The sequence below is a fragment of the Vombatus ursinus genome, unplaced genomic scaffold (genome assembly GCF_900497805.2).
Source record: "Vombatus ursinus unplaced genomic scaffold, bare-nosed wombat genome assembly UNPS02014832.1, whole genome shotgun sequence".
NCBI classification, from domain to species: domain Eukaryota; kingdom Metazoa; phylum Chordata; class Mammalia; order Diprotodontia; family Vombatidae; genus Vombatus; species Vombatus ursinus.
In genome coordinates this window covers 55,669,195-55,691,543 of record NW_020954610.1, presented here as the reverse complement: position 1 = coordinate 55,691,543, position 22,349 = coordinate 55,669,195, and the positions used below count along the sequence as shown (strand labels likewise).

The window sequence follows — 22,349 nt, the reverse complement described above, 5'->3', positions numbered from 1 at the left end:
CACATATATACGCACACATATAAATACAAATGTAATCTCATTTTACGTATGTATGAACATAATATATGTCTGTGTATATAGTTTTGCAAACCTTGAAGTGATGTTTAAGCATTATTAAATTACTGTTATGATTACTACTCTACCAAGGATACAATCCCAGGTAATGCAGTTTAATTGCCACCAATATCTGGGTTTCTGAAGTATCTGACTGAGCTAGGGACCCCTCCTCCTCAGCCTAATTTCACTTTACCCAGGTCAACCCACATTTACCTGGCCAGTCTGTAGAATATTGAGCTCAGTCTGGCTCAGAGGTAGCTTAACCAGATATCTGTGTCATCTTTCCTTATTACAAATGTTTAGTCTGATGTTGAGGACTCCCTGTACTTGATGGTAGAGTTCTATTGGTGGCTATCTAAAGAATTGACTTCACTGCAAGTTAGGTCCCTGGGGGTGGAGGTGGGGTTGTGCTATTGACTTAACAGTGGCTAGGTGGGGCTGGATGAATTTGTTATGGAAATGCTATCATTAAAATTCAATCCTGTTAGGTGATGCAAAGGAGCTTCTAACTTAATTTTTCATCTAGTTTGTACGCTCTACCAAAGCTGATTGGCAAGTATTTTTATTTTGTCTTATTTTAATATTTTATTGGTGCCTTTCGTCTTTACATCTTGGCCATTCTCCACCTTTTTTTTTTCTCCACCCTCTCTTGTGACAAAGAAAAATAATTAAGAAAAAAAAGTCCAATACAAATATCTTGTCTGACAATTTATATAATATTTTGTCCTAGTCCTCTCCTATTTCATTGACATGAGAGTATGACAGACATGGTTTCTTATCTTTTCTCTAGGATTTTCACTGGTTTTTCCATTACCAACAATTTAGCTTCCTTTCAGCACTCTTTTCATGTGGTATACAGTGTCTATGTTGCTCTCTTGATTGTATTTAATTCACCTGCATGTTTATTAACTGGTTTGTGACATTATCATAGGGATTTAGTTGCCTGGGGCAACTAAGAGGTTAACTCACTAAGAGGTTAATTGACCAGGGTCAGATAACCAGGATAGGTCAGAGATGGAACTTGAACCCAAATCTCTTCTTATCTCCCAGGCCATATTCTCTATTTTTTCCACTACTGGTTTATAAAATGTTTCTTTTATTGTAAGGTAAACCTGTACTACTTTTTAGGAAAGCACAGTAACTTTATATGTCTATTCATGGCTAAAAATCTCTTAGGTCTTTCCACAGTTTTGACTTCCATCAGATTGTGTTGAGGTTTTGTGTGCAGGATACTTCAGAAGAACATTTTAAGAATGTTTCTATTTGAAATGGAGGAAGAAAATGAGGCATTTTCCCCCCTGACTCCAGCAGCTCCATTCATGCTATGTTTGGAAATTTCTGATAAAATTATGAGGCATAAAAAGTTTGAAGCATTGAAGATTAATTTTTCTCCATAAATATATAGATCATAGTCAAATTCTATATGACTAGTTTTGCCTGCAGCCAAATATTTTCAGTATAATTTCAAAGCAATATCTAAGCAAATGGTGGAACAACAGAGTTGAAAGAACGTTAGGTGTATTGTAAGTGTCAGGTTAACATTCACCACCTGATGAGTTGTGGAGAAGCCTGGTGCCAGAGTGTGGGGCCATTTTTATTTTAACATAACAAAGTTGGAAGCTATGTTGAGAAGTAAAATTAAAGTAAAAGAAAATAAATAATCCATGTCTCCCCTGTTCTGTTTAAATATTAAAGTGTCAACTGCAATTTTGAAATGTCACAAATACACTTGTCGTGTTCCTGCAAAGTGGTTCATCTGCTTGCTTTTCATGGTCTTTGAGCAGTAATTTCTTCTGAGGAAGGTTTGCCAGCATATGGAAGTGGGGGTTACATAGAATCTTTCAGGTCAGAAGGAAAACATACCGCTCAATTCATGATTTTTATGTTCTCTTCCAACTCCCCCCCACCCACCCAATGCCATCTTTCAGAGAACTCCTACTTAGGTGCCCAGTGGAGTATGCATAGACTCACTCTGGTTGTAATTCTACTCCTTTCATAAAGCTCCTGACTTCTCTCTTTGCCTCAGCTACCCAGTCACTTCATTCTTCATGGAATCCTGAGGGCCGTGGAGTTGACTGACGCAAATACAGCTTCTCCCCTGGGAGGAGGGAAGGAAGAAGGGACTCAGCCATGGCCCTTAGCTCAGAGCAATCTATCTCTGGAGATTTAGAATCTTGTAAGATAGGAAGCATTATTTATCTCAGGGTATTTGAGTCAGTGCTGAATTAAGCCTAAGAAAAGCTGGAAGTAATATATGAGATGCTCCCCATACTGGATTAGGTGCCTGGGTTCTCTTATTGCTGCTGAGACTTAGAAGGAAGGGAAAGAAAGGAGGAGGCCCTTGGCTGAATTTCAGCAGGATTGACAGCATGTCATTTAATTCACAGCAAGATGGTAAAGGGAGTTAGATGCATAAGACATGATAGAATAGGGCCCATCTGGCTTGAGGTCTCATGAGATCCCCTAGGACTTACATGTAGAAACTGATTTAGTGATCATTGCTTATGTATTCCAGTAACTATTCCCAAGAATTCAGATTCATTGCAAATTTCCAAAATTGGAAGAATGTAACTAAATCCAGTTTTGTATAAAATCATCTTGGTTTCTCTTAAGATAGCACTTATTTTACTTTAAATGCAAGTCCTTCAAAGTCACAACTTTAAAAAAAAAAGTCAAGTGCTCACTCTATGCCCAATGCTGTTTTAATTGTTAGGGATACAAAAGTATTATTAAGTTAAGAGTCCTGTCCTCAAGGAGCTTAGCTGGAGAAAGAAAGCTAGCCCACTTAAAACAATAAAAGAACAAGAGAGTTAAACTGCCTAAAACTGTTTATAAATGAAACAGGAGTTCAGAGAAGAGAGAGCTCTTTGTGTGCTGGAGTAGCCAGGAAAGGTTTTGCTGGAGAAGGTAGAACTTCAGTAACTGCCTTGAAGAATGAAATATCTTTAATAGTTGACAGATGACTTATCTGGACACTACACATGGGCACATAAAGGTAGATCACACCCTTTTCTTTTTTTTAAATGATATTTTCCCCCAATTACATGTAAAGCCAATTTCTAATATTCATTTAAAAATTGTTTTGAGTTCCAAATTTTCTCCCTCCCTCCCCTCCCCCTTCCCTAAAATGGTAAGCAATTTGATATAGGTTATATATGTTCAATCATGTAAAATATATTTCCATATTTGTCATGTGTGGAAGAAGAGACAGACCAAAAGAAAATAAGTCATGAAAAAAATAAAGTGAAAAATAGTATGACTCCATCCGCATTCAGACTCCATCAGTTCTTTCTCTGGATGTGGATAGCATTTTCCATCATGAGTCCTTTGGAATTATCTTGGATCATTGTATTGAGAATTGCTAACTCATTCACAGTTGGTCATAATGCTATATTGCTGTTACTGCATACAATGTTCCCCGGTTCTGCCCACTTCACTTTGCATCACTTTGTGTAAGTCTTTCTAGTTATTTCTTATAGCATAATGGCATTTCATTACAATCATATATCACAACTTGTTCAGCCATCCCCTAATTGATGGGCATTCCTTCAATTTTCAATTCTTTGCCACCACTAAAAGAGCTGTTATAAATATTTTTGTATAGCTAGGTTCTTTTTATTTATTTATTATTTTATCTCTCTATGATAAAAGACCTAGTAGTGATATTACTGGATAAAAGGGTATGCACAGTTTGATTGACCTTTGGGCATAGTACCAAATTGCTCTCCCATATGATTGGATTAGTTCACAACTCCATCAATAATGCATTTAGTGTCCCAATTTTCCTACATCCTCTCCAGTATTTGTCATTTTCCTTTTCTGTCATGTTAGCCAATCTAATAGGCATGAGGTGGTACATCAGAGTTGTTTTAATTTGCATTTCTTTAATCGATAGTGGTTTAGAGCATTTTTTCATATGGCTATAGATAGCTTTGATTTCTTCATCTGCAAACTGCCTATTCGTAACCTTTAACCATTTATCAATTGGGAAATGACTTGTGTTCTTATAAATTTGGCTTAGTTCTCTATATATATGTGAAATAAGGCTTTCATCAGAAACAAACCCTTTTCTTTACCCATCTTTTTCTTGCCTCTGACACTTAATAGGTATCTGACCATGGTCAAGTCACTTCACTTCATCTACAAAATGGGAATGATAATAATACCCATAGCATTTAATTCATAAGGCTATTATAAGGATCAAATGAGATCATACAATCAGAGTACTTTGTAACTCTTAAAGCACAATATGAAAGTCAGCTATTTTCATTACCATTCTCTTTGGGTCCTTATTTCTGCCCTCTCCCCCCTCCTGTTTTCTGTATGTTAAAACTAGCCTTATATCCTGAACTTTCAAGAAATGGTGACTTTTCCTGTTGAGCAAGGTACAAATTTAGAGCTTAAGGAACACTAAAAGGACATCTAATTAAACAATTTACAGATGAGGAAACTGAAGTGGTTGAAGTGACTTGCTCAAGGTCACATTAGTAATGTGTAGTGGCATTAAGGTCAGAATTCAAATCCAGTACTCTTCCCACTATCTGTGACTGAATCTACTCTGGGTGGCAGAGTTTCATGGGGCAGAGAGTCTTCTGCATTTCCATGGATGACACACTTTTACTCTTCTTACAGTCATTTTGTGGCTCTTGTACTCTATGGAGATTAAGCCTTATAAATCCAGAAAGGTTTTAAAACTTTCAAAGTAATGAAATTACACAAAATATACCAACCTGGGAATGTTGCCTTGGGCTTAGACAAGACTCCAGGATTTTCCAGTCATCTTAAACTCTGCTATGGTGAGCTATTACATGATCTCCAGCATATAATGTCCACATTTAAAAGTCACTGCCAAAAGGCCTTCAAATCAATATTATCCCCCTGTAGCATTTCCTCACATATTACATTAAAAAAAAAGCCTAATCCTTTGGAGAGTTGTAAAGAAGTTTCAGTGCAGAGCATATATATATATTATGAATGTTTCATCATTATTCTTTGGGATTTATTTAACATTTTAGTCAGCGGTCCCTTTGGAATTTTGATTGATTACTAGGCAAATTAGACAAGAAAAACCCTTCTATAAGAAGACTGCAAATATACGCTTTCTTCCCCCATTCATTGGAAATACCTTTTAGAGATTGCTTTAAATTGAGAAATCCGCAAATATTGTACCATATGATAGAAAAGACTTCTGTGGAAAGGAGGATTTGTTCCTGATATTAAAGCCATTCAATGATTGCCCACTTATATCTCCAAAGCTCTATGTTTTTTAGATTCTCTTTGAGTTCTATTTATATTGGCCTCTGTTAGGTGCTAAAATTTCTTAATTCCTTGTAGCTCCTAATTAAGTAAGATTAGTAATTTCTTTTTTTAATAGAGAGATTTGCCCCTGCTTTAAATCAGAAGTAAATGAAAGACAAAGGTAAGATAAGGTCTGGGGTAGTCATACCAGGTAGCTGGAGGCAGTTGAAAAACCAAAATGAGTTGGCCCTGTGAATTGTTAGTATTCAAACCTAGAAATGCTCCATGAGAAAATCTGAAAGATTTCTCATATTCAGAAAAAAAAATCCAGATTTAAACTTAAAGGAAAAACAAAGGAAGTTTCTAAACACTCATCCTGTATTTGTTTGATCATTATGAGCTGTATGAGTGTGGACAAGTCAGTTCCCTTTCTGGGCCTCAGTTCCTTTATCTGTAAAATGAGGTAGTTGGAATGGATGGTCACTATTCCCACCTCCTCCCCACCCCCTGCCCAGCTCTAGACCCATTACTCCATTGGATATAAGAATGAATCCACCAGCTGCCCTGACCGCGCTTGGGTTTACTCTAATATAAGAGGATAAACTCTTGGCTAAGCTCTAAGATCTTATCATGAGAAGGTTTATTTGTTTATTTTGACCAGCCCTATGATATCATTGGCATCAAGAGTTTCCAGAGAGGAAATTCTCCCAATGAATTCAGACAGTCACCGCACTGCCATTTATAGAGAGTTGCCTGGGGCACAGAAAGGCACTATAATTTGCCAAGGGTAACATAGACAGTATATATCCAAAGTGATACTGGAACCCAGGTCCATTTGACTTGACGAACAGCACTGTCTCCACTATACCATGCTGCCTCTCATCTTAGGTAAAGACTTCAAGTTGTCGTCAGGGCTCCACCATTGACTCATGGTTCAATCTTGGACAATTCACTTAATTTCTTTGTGAGTTGATATTCCTATCTACCAAGCTGGTATCTCACCACCTATGGCTCTACTTTACATGTTTATGCTGAGGAGAAAATGAAATAATTAACTGAGGAGTATTTTGAGAGTTAAAGTACTCTATAAATTCAGATATAGCAATATGATTTTCATTATTTTCTTTTCTTATAGGTTGGGTGGCAGCTAGGTGGCCCACTGGATAGAATGCCAGGCCTGGAGTCAGGAAGACTTCAGTTTAAATCTGGCGTCAGATTGTTACTAGCTGTATGACCCTGGGCAAGTACTTTTAGAGATTGCTTCAAATTGAGAAATCTGAAAATATTGTACCATATTATAAGAAAAGATTCCTGTGGAAAGGAGGATTTGTTTCAGTTTCCTCATCCGTAAAATAAGCTGGAGAATAAAATGGCAAACCACTCCAGTTTCTTTGCAAAGAAAACTCCAAACGGGGTCATTAAGAGTTAAACATGACTGAAACAACTGAACAACAACAACAAAAGTGTGGTCCGGGATCACTGATGGTTCCTTAGAACAAAGTTGTCTATGGCCTGATTCTTATTGTACTAATGTATAATATGACAATTTCATTTCTCTTATTTCCATTCTGAGTGACTCTTCCTGCTTCTATTAGGAATATTGTTTCAGCCCCTTCTCCTCCCTTACCTTTTTTTCATTTTATTGATGTTTATTGGAGAAAACTGATTTAGGTAGTTTTGTGAGACCCTCTTCCCCTACCAGAGTGGTAATCATATCCCCAGACATACATTGTATTTTTTTAAGAGTTTTATTGATGCTTTTTTTTTCTCTTCTCTCCTCACCTCCCCTCCTCTCTTCTTCTCTCTATCACTATTCCTACCTCCTGATTAACTCCACCCCACCACATCCTGCATAAAACATTTTCCTGAATATAGGACAATGACCTGTTTCTCACCTCCCATCCATTACTTCTTTGTCAAGAGTCAACAATCATTTATTGTTGTTGTTCATCCTTTGTTTTAGAAGAGAACCAATGACACCACAAGGTGATGTCTTGACTTATGTGTAAATGGGATTTGAGTCACAGTTGCACAAAGTTGTCAGCCTCACACTCTCTTCCAGAGTCATTGAAGTCCAGTGACAAGACAAAAGTCAAGATGACTGGCGATGGCCTGGAATGCAGGATGACTGTGGGATCTTTGATGTCTGACCAAGTTCTAAGCTCATCTACTATGTGCTATGCACTATGCTAATCACAGGAAGCATACTGAAGTCACTTCATTGATCAGAGTTCTGAAGTCTTTCAGTGTTGTTTTCTTTTGCACAATTATTTTCATCCCATAAATTGTTCTTCTTGTTCTGTTTTCTTTGCTCTGCATATATTCACAAAAGTATTTCTAAGTTTCTCTGACTTCATCATGTTTATTGTTTCTTATAGCACAATAATAATATTATACAACGTAGAATGTTCTACAATTTATTCAGTGTTCCCCAATTAAAGGGAACCCATTTTGTTCCTAGTTTTTTGTCATTACAAAAAATACTACTACAAATATAATATGTACATATATACAGACATACATGCATATATATGTATATGTATGTGTGTGTATATAGGATGTATGTATGAATGTGTGTGTGCATGTGTGTATGTGTGTGAGAGAGAGAGAGAGAGAGAGAGAGAGAGAGAGAGAGAGAGAGAGAGAGAGAGAGAGAGATTTCCTTCTGTCTTTGACCTACTTTGGATACACACTTAGCAGGAGTATTGTTTGGTCAAATACTACATCTTGTACAACTCTTAGGAACAAGTCACAACGACCCAATTGCTAAAATCTTTCTCACCAACCACCACTGCTGTCTAATTCTAAGAGAATGGACAGTTGACATTGACTACCTGCATCAGATGCTATAAAAATGCCCAAACCTTTCCACCTTCTTCTGGACTGAAAGCAAAACCAAACAAAACCAAACCTGGAACAACTCCACATTCATAGCTCTAGACCTTCACTATTTCTTTGAGCCTGTTAGCTAATAAGATCCTCAGATACACAGAAAATCTGTTCGGAATAAATACTAGAAGGGGAAGTAGCTCATGTATTTACACAGCAGTTATCTTTGTGGCAGATCATAATTTTGATTTTGGAGGCCAGTGTCATAAGTGAGCCTATCACTTTCCTGCTTGTGGTTGAGGATACATCTATCAATTTGGAAACTATATTATTGGGCCTCTTTGCTGCTGGTGTTCTAATAGGGTTGCTTTTGGAGGTTCAGGTAATAGCAATAGCTAGTAGGACTAATCAAAGAATGTAGCATGCTACAATGGGAAAAAAACACTGGTTTTTGTTTTGGAGTCTGTGTTTGAAATCCTGTCTCTGCTATTTACTACACATGTGATGTTGGGCAAATCCTTGAGCACTGGTTTCCTTGTTTGTAGAATGAGGTTGTTGAACTAACTGGCCTCTGAGGTCTCTTCTACATCTCAGACCCATTGAATTATAGAATTTTAAGGTTGAAAGTGGAATTCAACATCATCCAGTTGAACTCCATTTTGCAAATGAGGGAACTGAAGCCCAGAGAGCAGACATGATTTGCTCAAGGTTCCACAACTAGTCAGTGATAAAGAAGGGCATAAAATCCAGTTCTCCTGACTTTCAATACTGGGCTCTTTCAGATTTGTTCATTTCTCTTCTGTCCATGAGGCTGTGATTGTTAGAGAATGTGCTTGGATCTCCCTGCGTGTGTCTTTCTGCCAGACATCACCTCTTTCCTTGGAACTAGCCCTAATGAAATGTTTCCCATTTAAATTTTAGATCCCCTGGGAGGGGCTCTTTTTATCTCCGTGGGTTCCTCTGCCATCAAAGTCCAATGTACATGGCATCATGACCCGCCTACTTACTGTGGTATTGGCAGTGGTCCCATCCTCTTTTATCCAGAATCCTGCGTTAAGGTCTCAGAAGGCAAATGAGAGGGATTGCTTTTGATTGATCAGTCAAAAACAATTCCTTCATTTTTGTCTTTTGAGATTTAGACTCAAAACATTAAAGAGGGGGAAAAAGTGATTCCAGTTTAGTTTGAAAGTGAAGAATGTACTTTAGTCTTTTTTGTGAGTCTTTCAGATCAGAAAAATGTCTTCTTGAGCTAACCAATCAGAATGCCAGTTCATTGCGCGTTATTTCTTCCCTCTATTCCCCCATCAGAGTCCTGCACTTCATCTCTCCTGTCCCTTGCCTCTGCCCTCATTTTCTTGCCACGAGTTTAGAGAGAAGTACTATTTGGGTCCAACTTGCTTAGTCTAGATGAATCTGGTTTGACTGAGCCTTTCCTACAGATCTCAGGCAATTTTATAGGATTTACAGAGCCACTGAAATGAGTGCAGATTTTCAGGCTTTGCCAGGAAGTGTTTTTAATTCTCTTGTCATCCTTTTTAAAGGGGTAGGGGGAGGAACATCACTACATACAATCCCTGTACCAGTAAGTGCAGAATAAAGGACACAGAACCTGTGCGAATTGGCTGCAGTTCTGCTTATATTGGCTCCATTGTTGACGATAATGCATCCGAGGGAAAAGGCTTTGGGAGGAGAGCCAAGCATTGATTTGTTTTTGAAGCTCTTCTGGTATGTTGGCTGCTGTGTGATCTTTTGTGAAACTGGGAGATGCAAAGTGCAGCTTGTTTTCAAAAGTTGTTGCCAGTGGCTAAGACAGATGCTTTTTCAAATGTTAACCAGTGAGCTGTGAGGCACCAAGACTGGAGTGCTTTGCTAGCTACAGCAGCCCTGGAAGCTTGAGAAGAAGGCTGTCATAACCTCTGCTTAGTTTTCCTCTCTTCTTTTCTTTAGAAAGAACTTCACAAATGCTCTGAATAGACACAGTAGTGGTATTGTGCATGTGCCTGATTGTCCAGCACTGATGCTGATTGTGGGGGGTGATCTAGGGCTCTGGTACTTTTCCCCATTCATTGCCTCATCCAAGTCCCATCTTTTCCAGCATCTCATCCTTGGTTACTTTAGCCCACTTTGGTTTATAGATTCATTCATCTACCTTAGTTTTTTTTTTTTGTAAGACATCCTTCTTTTCTTTCTTTCTTTCTTTCTTTCTTTCTTTCTTTCTTTCTTTCTTTCTTCCTTCCTTCCTTCCTCTCTCTCTCTCTCTCTCTTTCTTTCTTTATCTCTCTCTCTCTCTCTTTCTTTTTTGTAACTCTCTAGTGAGTTTAATTAATAAAATTTGGTTTGGGGTTTTGTAGTAATTTCTGTCAGCCTTATGACCTATTTGATTCTAAATTTCTTGAAGGAAGGATCTGTGTCTAAACTTTGCACCTCTCTAAGCACTTAGCATACTTATCTATGAGGGAAGAGTATGGTGCAGATCCCTGGATTTAGAATCAAAGGATCTAGGTTTAAATCCTAATACTGCCACTTACTACTTGAATAAGCTTGGGCAAAAGTTACTTCACCTGCTAAACCTTAGTTTTCTCTTCTATCAAATGAGGGGATTGGACTAGATGACCTCTAAGGTTCCTTGCAGCTCTAAATCTATGATTCTGTAATCTGTACCCAGTAAGTGGTTTAAAAATGTTGAATTATATTAGCTTGGCTCTGCTACTTGAGTGATATTGGGTAAGACTTACATCCTTCTGGGCCTCAGTTTCCTCATCTGTAAAATGAGATGATTGGCCTAGTTTCTGAGATCCCTTCCAGTTCTAATTCTAAATCTGTGAACTAAGTACGAATGTTACAGTTTCATGGTGTGTTGTGCAGTTGTCTCGAAAGAATCCCCAGACTCAAACCATCTCCAAGCAAAGGCATTTGTTGAGAGTAATGCCTCTCAGAAGGAGGCAGGGTTCCAAGAAGGAACTGGCAGTTTATCAGAGGAAGAAGAGGGTTTTTATAGGGCAAAGATGCAATTACATCATTACAAATATGTGAATATTAAAATACAGGAGGGGTTTGTCAAGGGATTAGGCAATAGGGGAAGGGTCCCAACCTTGGTGGAACTATGCATGTGATTACCCACAATGCATACAGAAAAACCCAAATGGGGGGGCATTAATATATGATAATGATATTATAATAAGCCTCTCTATGTCATAAGTTCACCTAAAGGACAGCTTTTGCTATTATTGCACAGGCACCTATTTAGGGAAAGTCCCTTCTACATTTTGGAGTCTAAATCCTGCTCAGGCATCCTGGTGGTGCTGCTTTCTGATTGGATAGCTATTGTAATCCTGTCTGAGATTAGATAGATGTGATTGTGGTTGAGTGTATGGACAAACCTGCTGTTTCTGTGAGAAATATGAGAATTGGGTCTAGGGGCAGTGAATAACTAGAGGCAGTGGCTAGAATTTCATGACATGGTCACACATGCTGTTATAGTGAGGCATATTTGGGATATTGGGTCTGGGGGCCTGTGATGTGGTTAAAGCCACATTCTGTGGTCAAATCAGGACATTCCTGCTATTCAGTGAGACCCAACAAGGAAGTTAGAACATTGAGGCTGGGGATTCCATCATGAATGCCTCCTATTTTTAAGGTCATATACCAGGTATTATAGGAGATACAAAAAGAGCATTGAAGAGGATCTAGAGGAAAGCAAAAATGATAGCAAGGGGGTTAAAGACCATTCTAGGTTAGATTGAAAGGATAGATTGAAAGAACTGTGGAATTTTGTTAGAAGATAGGAAAGGAAGAAGAGACATCTGGGTGTCTTGAAGGACTATTATCTAGAAGACAGATTGGACAAGGTGTCCCAAAAGTCTTAATTCAGTTTTCAACTTTAATAAGTTCAGATGTACAAATGCTAGAAACTTACGAAAAACTAATTTGAAAACTAAATTATTTGAATTTCTTTTACATCATTTAGTTTTGAGATTTCTTAATAATACATTAAAAATGTTAACTTTAACAAGAAGGCATCTTGCCATTATGCATTGCTTATATAAGTTTCTGGAAGATGATTTCTCCTAATGGTTGATTGGTCAAGGGAGTCCTCTTGCTTGGTCATCTTGGTAACCTGATCTGTCTCCATTAGGCTTTTTCTTGTTGGGTCACATAAACACTGGCATATAGGCATCAAAACCTTATTCTGCAGATGATCTTAATGCTAGGATTACAAATGTAATCCTTTCATCCACTGAACCACAAATGATGAAAGTTTTACAAATTTTGAAAATCAACTACAGTGATATAAAGTACAAAATAATGGCTATTCTGACTTTCAAAAAGGAACATTCAAATATTTTAAAATTTCAATAACAAAACTTTCTGGTATTGTTTTTGGTAAGTTTCCAACTTACAAAAGTTCTCAAGTTCTGAAAGCTTAAAGTTCAATTAAAACTTTTGGGACACCTTATATTTGTTCTGGGCTTCTAGGTGGCTCAGTGGATAGAGTGCTGGGCCTGGAATCAGGAAGACTCATCTTACTGAGTTCAAATCTGGCCTTACACTCTTACTAGCTGTGTGACCCTGGGCAAGTCACTTAACACTGTGCCTCAGTTTCTTCATCTATAAAATGAGTTGGAGAAGGAAATGGCAAACCATTTTAATACCTTTGCCAAGAAAACCCCAAATGGGGTCACAAAGAGTCAGAAATGACTAAAAAACAACTCAACAACAACAGCATATTTTTTCTACTTGGCTGCAGAATGAAAAACTGGGAAATGGGGGTAGAAGTTACAGAAGCACTTTTGGGCATAGTAAAAGGAAAACAATGTCCAAAAAATTAGTGCCTATTATGACTGTAACAGGCTGCCTCAGGAGAACCCAGTGGCATTCTTCTAATAGGAGCTGGTTGACTTTGTCAGAGATGTTGAGTTTGAGATGCCAATGGGACAATCACATGGAAAGGTCTAGCAAGCAATTGGTGATATGAAATTAGAGTTCAAAAAGTGAGCTTAGGCCTGGGCATTTAGATTTTGGAATTATGTATGTAGAGATAATAGCTGAATTCATGGAGCAGACGATATCACCAAAGTAGAAAGAAGAGTAAGAGAAGAGTGCCCTTGAATGGGCCTTTGGGAACACCCTTGATCAGAGGGTAGGGAAAGGATGATATCCCAGCAAAGGAGAGGAGAAAGTCAGGTAGGTGGGCAACCAGGAGAGAACAGTGCTATGGGAACCAAGAAAAGTATTCAGTATTGGTGAAAAGAGTCTAAAGCTACAGGGAACTCAAAAAAGATGAAGAATGAGGAAGGGCCATCAGATTTAATTATTAAGACCTCATTGTTTACCCTGGAGAGAGCAGTTTCAATAAAATGAAGTCAGAAGTCAAATTGCATTAGGTTGAGAAGTGCCTGAGTGGTGAGGAAGTGGAAGTAACAAGTTTAGACTATTTTTTTTTCTCTATGAATTTGGCAGTGAAAATGAGGAAAGAAACAGAATGATAACTTTAGAGGATAATAGCGTCAAATGAAAGGTTTTGGTTTTTGTTTGTTTAGTTTGAAGAATAAGGAAGATCTGAGAATGTTCATAGCCATTGAGGAAAAGCCAATTTATAGGGAGATATTAAAGATAATAAAAGGAATAATTGAAGGGCAAACTCAGAGAATATGGAAGGTGATAGGATCAAGGGTCAAAGGGGAAGGACAAAACTTTTGCGAAGAGGAGCCATCTCTTCCTCAGAGATTAAGATGTATAAGTTTGCCCCTGATGGAACCTCTGAAAGCATGGTCAAAGCAATTAATACCTGTTAATGTTTTTCTCCCTTTTTTCTACTTTTAGAAAACAGGGTCATTGATGTGTCTTCAACTGTTCTGACTCGATCTGTTGCTAACAGTTTATATATATGTTATAAGAAATGTAGAGAAATAATTATATTTTCCATCATTAAACTGATGGAGGGAGAAAAAAGAGGTGCCTGGAGGAAGAAAATCTGTGAATAATTTGTCTTTGGTTTGTATATATTTTGTGTTTTACATTTTAATTTTTTTTAAAACTTCATGAAAACTCTACCAATCTTACCAAAATCTTTCCAGGCTAGGTTTAAGTTCTATTTCCTCCATGAAGTCTTCTTAGATCACTCTACTCACAATCATCTTTCCTTCCTCTGAATTCTCATGGCACATGCTATGTACGACCCTTTTGGTACTTAATTTCTTATTACCTTTTGACATTGCTTCTGATAGTGTGCCATCTTGGTATCTAACTTCCAGTTAATTAATTTTATATGTATATCTTGTCCATCTAACTGGATTTTAAGTTTCTTGAAAACAAAGATTATTTATTCCTTTTCATTCTCATTCATTTCCTGTCTATATCTATCTGTCTCTTTCTCCCACTGGTTGAACATTCAGCAAATGCTCAGTAGGTAAGAGTTATAGTTAATTAACTTCAACAAAAATATTTTAAACATACATTATACTTACATATTATATGCAAAATACAGTGTCAAGTACTAGAGATACAAAGCAAAAAGCAAAATAGTCCCTGCCCTCAAGGAGCTTACATCTATTGGGATGAGTAGATAATAAAATATGTAGATAGATAAACAGATAGATAGAAAGAAAGATACAGATATATGGATAGATGGATGGGTAGATAGATAGATAGATAGATAGATAGATAGATAGATAGATGGATGGATGGATAGATAGATAGATAGAGATAGATAAGATAGGTAGGTGGATAGATGGATGAATGGATGGGTGGATAGATGGATGGATGATAGAAGATATTGCTAGGTTGTGTGTGATGAGGTCAAGGGCCACAGATGTAGAGTTAGAAGAGACCTGGGAAGTCATCAGATCTAACCAAGTCATTATATAAATAAGGAAACAAAGGCCCAGAAAGTGGTGAACCACCTGAAGTCATATAAGTAGTAAGTGGTAGAACTGGGATTTGAGCTAAAGTCATTTTTCTCCAATCCAATCATTTCCGCCCCCCTCCCCAATCCCCGCACTGCTCCACCACTCCACCATCCCATCTAGGATCAAAGTAAGAAAATATGAGGAGGGAGAGAAGGGCCAAAACAATCCCAAACTCAAATTGTATATTTGTTTTAAGGTTATTGCACTTACCTACTTGTAACCCTGATATGTATACCTTTGCTCCTCCTCCCTTGTTAAGTAAGGATAACTGGCATTTAAGTTTTAGTCTGGACCTGTGATTTCATCCCAGTGAAGATCTCCTGGTATAGGATCTCCCTCTGATGATAAAGATGAATAACACGTCAACTATTTCAGAGGCAGAAGGGGAAAGAAGATCTTTGAGGGCCTATGGAGGCTGAACATCAATTATCTAGTATAGACAGCCCAAGACTGTTTCATTAAAAAGAAGCTGACAAAATTGGTAGAATGGAATTTCAGTTCCATGCATTGGCAATGCTTGAAATCTATTTCCTAAAAGTAAGCAGATGAACATGGATGTTTCCCCCTTTAGAATCCAGAACATGGGGAATTGAGCACAAACTGGCAGTGAGTGATATTCCACCCGACTTTAGGTGATTATGTTTGTTAATAATGATTATTGCTCCCATGTAATATTTGCATGATAAACTATAGACATCTGGTGGGTTTTTTTTTTGGGGTCTTGTTGTTAGAAAACAAGAAGTAAGCTAAATGCTGATAATATGCAGAGTCTACTACACAGACTAAAAATAAAGTCGGCTGGCTTACTTAATTTCTGCATGCCAGCAATTCTGAATCACTCATATACGCCGCATTAGTTGCCTTGGAAACAAGTGACTGTGCGTATGCAGCACACTGAGAGTACACAATTTGTGGGCTTGGCCCCTGGGGGTCCCATTACAGAATTTCTTATGTTTAGAAATATTTTGTAATAAGGCCCCTGGTGTCACTTATTAGCAGTAAAGTGTGCAGCTGCCTTCATCAGCATCAACCGCCAATTTGTTTCTTATGGAAATGAACCGGCGTAGATGGTGGGTGAGATTTTAAAGGTTTTTAAGTGTGAACAGAATTGTGGCCTCCTTGGAGTGTTATGTTGCCATTTGATATTTTTCCAGAATGTTTTTATTCTTTTTGGTGGGGTGGAGTTTTTTTTTTTCCACCCACCCCCAATCCCCTTAAACTTGCAGTGTTGACTAAAGTCTCTATGTGATGTGCAAAGCAACTTGTATTTCTGGAGCCCACTCACAGATCCAGGTCTTCTTTGAAGGGCACTTACAACACTGGTGTTTGCATTCTATTTCTTCTGAAAGTGTAGATTTTAGATTACAGTGAATTTTAAGCATCACTGGCACAACCAATTCAAGGAGCCCAGGGTTGGTAAACCCGTTTGGTAATTTTGTGTTATTTCAGTGCTGCTTGCAAAACAGAAAGAGAGGATCTATAGAGAAGAAATTTTGTTTATTGTTTGAGCTATGCTGAGATGCCTGGGGAGAAGGGGAGAATTATCTATTCCATCCCCAACCCCCATATTTACCTACATGATTCTTTTCCAAGTCTCTAAATGTCTGAAGTAATTGAGAATGAAACTCGGGCTATACTAATGACTTTGAGCACTCTGCAGGGAGGACCAGCAGGTTGACACTCCCAGGTGGTTTCTACACAGTCAGAAGGAACACGTGATTTATCAACACTCCGGAGAATCTGATTCTTCATACACAAGTTCTATAGATTAGTGGCATACCCCTGCAGAACACACCTGTGAACTTTCAGGCCTTTGGTTGAAAATGTTTCCTGGATAGGGTACAGTTATTTTCTCTATCCCTCCTCCTCTTTCTTCTGGGAAATACTGTGATGGGGAGGAATATTGTGCTCTAGGAAAACAAGTGACTGTCAGAATGCCTTGGATTGAGAAGTGCTCCTTTTGAAGAGAATATGGAAAAGGTACAGGAAAGACGAGTTGTCAGATTTTGAAATAGCAAGATGGAGGTCCTGCCTATCTAGGGAACCCAAGTAACAAGTGGGTTAACAATGGTACAGTTGATAACTTGCATCACAATGAGGTCAGGCAGGATTGTAAGCCTGCTATTTAGGGCCCAGAGGGAGAGGGGCTTTTAGCACTGTAGTCTCCAAACACTGTAAAAATTCTCTTTTCTTGATAGTTGGATGAAAATGGAAAGAAGCAATAAATGCAGGTGCGGCCCCTGAGTGAGATTAGCAAATGCAGTGACTGGCTGTTCTAATTCCAGAGTTGCTCATTTGGTGAAAATAAGCAAAATTTGAACTACAGTTGCAATTTAAAAGAATGTATTATATGTGCCCTGAGTCTGAGTCATGTACAATTCCCACCAACTCCTAGGAAGGGGCCATTTCCCTCCCAGGGCCTTCTAAATCAACAGTCTCATTTAAAGCAGCCTCCCTTCTGCAAGAAATCCAAATGTTTGGGGACTGAAAGAGGCAGGAGGACATAGTACGAAAGAAAAAGTTTAAAAAGTTAAAAAAATATTTTCAAGAGTGCCTGACTTACATGTACTGGGACTAAGTACATTGTTATAAGGTTTGCAAAGCATTTTACATGCTAAATTACTTCAGTTGACCTTCACAGTAATCCTATCATCATTCCCCTTTTACAAATGAAGAAACTGAGTCCCAAAGAGGTTCAGTGATGTGTCCAAAGTTACACAGGTTTCTGTAAAATCCTTTCTTTTTTTGAATTTATACAGATCTTTCTCTAATCCCCACCCCCAATTGAAAGTGTTCTTGCCTTCAAATTTTCCTAAAATAATTTTGTTCTCTCCTTCAAGTACTTTGTATTATTTAGTGTTAAGAATGGGTCCCCACCCTTAACTGTGATCTCCTTGACTGCAAAGATGGTGCCATTTTTCATCTTCACTGACCCCAGCAAATGATACCATGGTTTGCATATGATAGATGTTCAACGTTTCTTAAACCATTAGGTCCACAGGCAAATGCCTTTTTGACACCAGATACAAATTGTGAGGACTCCAGTGCCGAAGGGGAGGATGGAATCAGACTTCCCTCCTGCATTAGCCATTTTAAAACTTGGGTGGGCTGCCTGAGGAAGTCTCAAGCAGCCAACACTTGGTTAGCAGTCTCTTTTAATACAACTTGATTCTTTGGGAGTAATCTCAGCTGTTGCTTTTGTCCTCAGCCTTGTCTGCTTTCTCTGACTGTTCCTAACTATGTACTGCTGACCACAAACCTGCCTGCTCTATCATGACCGCTACCTATAACCTTTCCTGCTAAGCTTGCCTACTCTGGTGAGGAATCTCTGACTATTATCCTGCTCAGCCTCACCTGACCTACCACCCTTCCCTCTGAGAGCTCAGACAGGATCATCAGGCTTCCTGACCCAGGACATGCCCAATCCTCTGCTCTAATTAGCCAGACTTGGCAGCTGCTCTCCAGTCCAGCCCTCCAGCCTTGCTCCTGAATATTCATTCACAACACCTGTCTGCCTGACCGAGTCCACCCTGGCCTAGCAGGGGGAATTCCCACCTTGATTCTGAGATGATCTCCAACCTAACTCTAGGTATGCCGCAGCCCACCCAAGCAAGAATCACCTTTTTAAATTGAAGGTGTGGGTTTTCAAAATGAGTGTTTTGAATTTCTTTTGTTCTTAAGATATTTTTAGGAAGAGCAAATAGAGGATTGGGGAGGAGAGGAAGGAAGGAAGAAATGAGGAGAGAGGGCAGAAGGGAGGAGTGGAAGGGAAAAGGAAAAGGGGAAGGGAGAAGGGAAAAAAGAAGGGGGAGAGGGAGAGAGGAAACAGAAGGAGGAAAGTGAATTAGAACAAGCACATAACAGGGCCGAAACAAATTCGAAATGGACTTGAACAAGAGGCTGATTTGGATGACCTGTCTATAGGAATATTAGTTTACCTTCCTGTAGTCATTTATGATTTATGGAGCTTCTCTGACAGGGATGCCTCGATAAATCTTCTCAGAGGGGAAATATCTTTTTTAGAAAGTTGGGCTGTGTTGTGGAAGGGATTAATGGTGGCATTGACTAAGGAAGATGGAGCATATTTGTAGTCAAAAGACTAGGTTTGAACCCCAGTTCTTCTGTCTCCCTTGGGGAATCATTGGTTTCAGTTTCCACACTTGTACAGGGATCAGATTTAGATGGTCCCTTCTAACACTAAATTCTATGCTTTTGAGATTTTCTCATGGGGTTGACTAGGTTATATACTTGTAGGACAAATCCACAGCTATGCATTATTCCTAGGACAGGAATAGTCCTGGTGGGACTTGCAGGTGGGAAGTAGCTGTCTGTGCCGTGGCTATGTTAAGGTTCTGCAGAAAGGGGGTGTGGGTGACCCAGGAAACGACAACCAGGTTGTCTGGAAGGGAAAGGTAGATGGGCATTTGAGGCATTGCAGAGAGGGAATATGCATCAGGGAATATATTCCTGTGTGTTCTGTGCTCTATCTCTGATTATTTCATTACTACCTAAAAAAAAGTCATTGGAACATTATCTTTAATATATCTTTGGAATTCTAGTTCTTAGCACAGTGCTTTAAGTGTAGTAAGCATTTAATAAATGAAGCAGCCAGTTGGCATCGTAGTCAATAGAATGCTAGAAGGAAGACCTGAGTTCAAAGTCTGCTTCAGATACTTACTCACTGTGTGACCCTAGGCAAGTTGTTTAACTTCTCTTGGTATCAGTTTCCTCATGTGTAAAATGAAGATAATATCACCTCCCTTACAGGGTTGTTGTGAGGGAAAATAAATATAAAACACTTCACAAACCTTCAAGTGCCATATAAATATTGTATAGAAGCAGTTAGGTAATTCAGTGGATAGAGCCCAGGGCCTGGAGTCAGGAAGACCTGAGTTCAAAACTGAACTTACTCACTAGCTGTGTGGTCCTGTACAAGTGCCTTAACCTCTGTCTGCCTCAATTTCCTTATCTGTAAAACGAGGATAATAATAGCGCCTAATTCCTAGGAATGTTGTGAGGATAAACCGAGATAACCTTAAGGTGCTATATTATTATTCTTATGTTAGTTAAGATTATTGCTTGTATTGAAGTCAATTCTTATCTTATTGAGATAAGGGAGAGGAGAAAAAAAAAGAAAAAAAGAAAAACAACTCTACAACAACCAGCCCTGAAGAAGATTGTGAAGGGGACTAAATATAAGCATTTTTTTTTTGCTCTGGTGCTGTTTGATTCTCTCCACACTGTGAGGTTCTAAGAACAGGTCTTGAGTGGTAGGAGTTTTGATTGACTTTCCTGCTACACTTGAATTACTACAAGTGGAACCACTTTCAAAATCAGAGAAACCTTTCAGTGATACTCTCCTGCTTTGTTCCCTGATTTCTTGTAAACTTTCTATTTTTTACTTTAATACACATTTTTCCTTCTCAAGATCACCATCTCTGTGGTTTGGATGCCTGGCTTAGGTATCTTGGTGTAAAGTCAGTGAGTCAACAAGCATTTATTAAGCACTTACATTTGTCAGGCACAGGGTTAAGGCCTGGGTGCACAAAGAAAGGGGGAAAAAAACAGGTCCTGCCTTCAAGGAGCTTATAGTCTAATGGAAAATATATCATGCCAATAATCAGATACATATAAGCAGTACAGAGTAGATGGAAAGTGATCTGAAAATGGATTAGGTGATTGGGAAAAGCCTCCTATAGAAAGTGAGATTTGAGCTGAATCTTTCAAGAAGCCCAAGAAACTGAGAGTTGGAAGTTTTGGACTTGAAGTCAGAAAAGATCTTGTTTCAAATCTCATCTCCACCACTTATTACCATTCTAATCTTAGGCCCTCTTGTCCTTTTTTTTTTTTTTTTAAATTAAGCAAGAAATTTATTTAAACAATATGTTTGATTTGAAGGGAAAACTATCTAGGATAATTTGTTTTTTAGTAATTTATCCCTACTAAAAGACAGAGCTTGCCCTACATGTAACAGCTTTTTTAAAAAAAATTGTAAAATCATCTTTGATTTTACAATGATAAAGGAAAAATATTGAAATTATTCAGTCAAGGTATGCAAGGATTTTTTGGTGGATTTGTTGTTCTTGAACAGTGAGAGCAAAAGAATTTATTGGAATTTAAAGATAAAATTTGAATGAGCATTCCACTAGTGGAGAAAAGAGATGTTTTTTACAGAACAAGTTTGTTTTTTTCCCCTCCCCATTTCCATTTGATGTTGATCAAAACATACCATTGGCCATTTAGTTTTAAAAAATGCATCATTCCTGTGCACATCCACTGCTTATTTTGTGTACAATAAAGTAATGAGGGAAGGGAATTGAAGAAGAGAGAAAACTATATTGCAGTAGTCAGAATTTGGATTAACCAAATCTTGGTTTTCTAACTGAACATTTGGTTTTCCTTGGGACCATGGTTCTGGAGTACAGTTGCAGGCTCTCTTCTTAGAAAACTCTTCCTGTCTGCTGCTGGAATACATCAGTTGTATCTTCATCTCCAATTTCCAACTGTGCAGGTGTGTCTGCTTCATTGATTGACTGCCCATGAAATCGGAATCTGATCTGCCTCATTGACAAACCCTTTCATTCACCACAGGCTTTCATTAGTTTACTAAGTGGTGTGTGCCTCTTCATCTTAAACTGCACCACCCGGCCATCTTGTCCTGCCACTTTCTAATTAACATGGTCATTGTTTTTAGTCTCGATTCCCTCCTGAGGCTTCTTGTCTGTCATGGAGAGTCTGGGAGGGGGGTCCCCTCAGCTGCAGCTCCACAAAAGAGGCACCAAGATGATCTGTACCAAGGGAATGGAGGAAGCAGCGGAAGGAGGAAGAGGAGGAGGGTGATGAGTAGGAAAAGAAGAAAGAGGAGGAGGAGGAGCAAACATACTTGTCCTTGAAGAACCTCAGTTTGCTCATCTGTGAAATGGGGTTGATGATAGCTATAGTAGTGAAGAGGCAGCATCCACTTGGAGATAGCTGTTCCTGGAGTCAGGAAGACCTGGGTTAATGTCCTATTCTTGATACACATATTGGCTGTAAGAATCTAGCATAATACTTAACTTTTTTGTGCCCTAGACAGTTAATGTTACAATTTGCAGACCAGTCACTTATCTGCACTGGTAGAAGTTTCCTCATTCTCAGAGTCCTTTACATACCAGTGAAATCATAGACTGATCACAAAAAAGAGCTTACTCTATAGGGGTTTGGGAGGATCAAAACAGATAATGTATGTTGAAGTACTTTGCCCACATCAAGTATTGTATACATGTTTAACATTAAAGAACTTCTCCTGGGCCCACAGAGGCTGAAGTACTATATCAC

At 38.5% G+C, this 22,349-nt stretch overlaps 1 pseudogene; it reads right to left on the bottom strand.

Moving 5' to 3' along the window:
* Positions 1 to 21,472: 21,472 nt before the first annotated feature.
* Positions 21,473 to 21,760, bottom strand: LOC114026108 (annotated as a pseudogene).
* Positions 21,761 to 22,349: the final 589 nt, after the last annotated feature.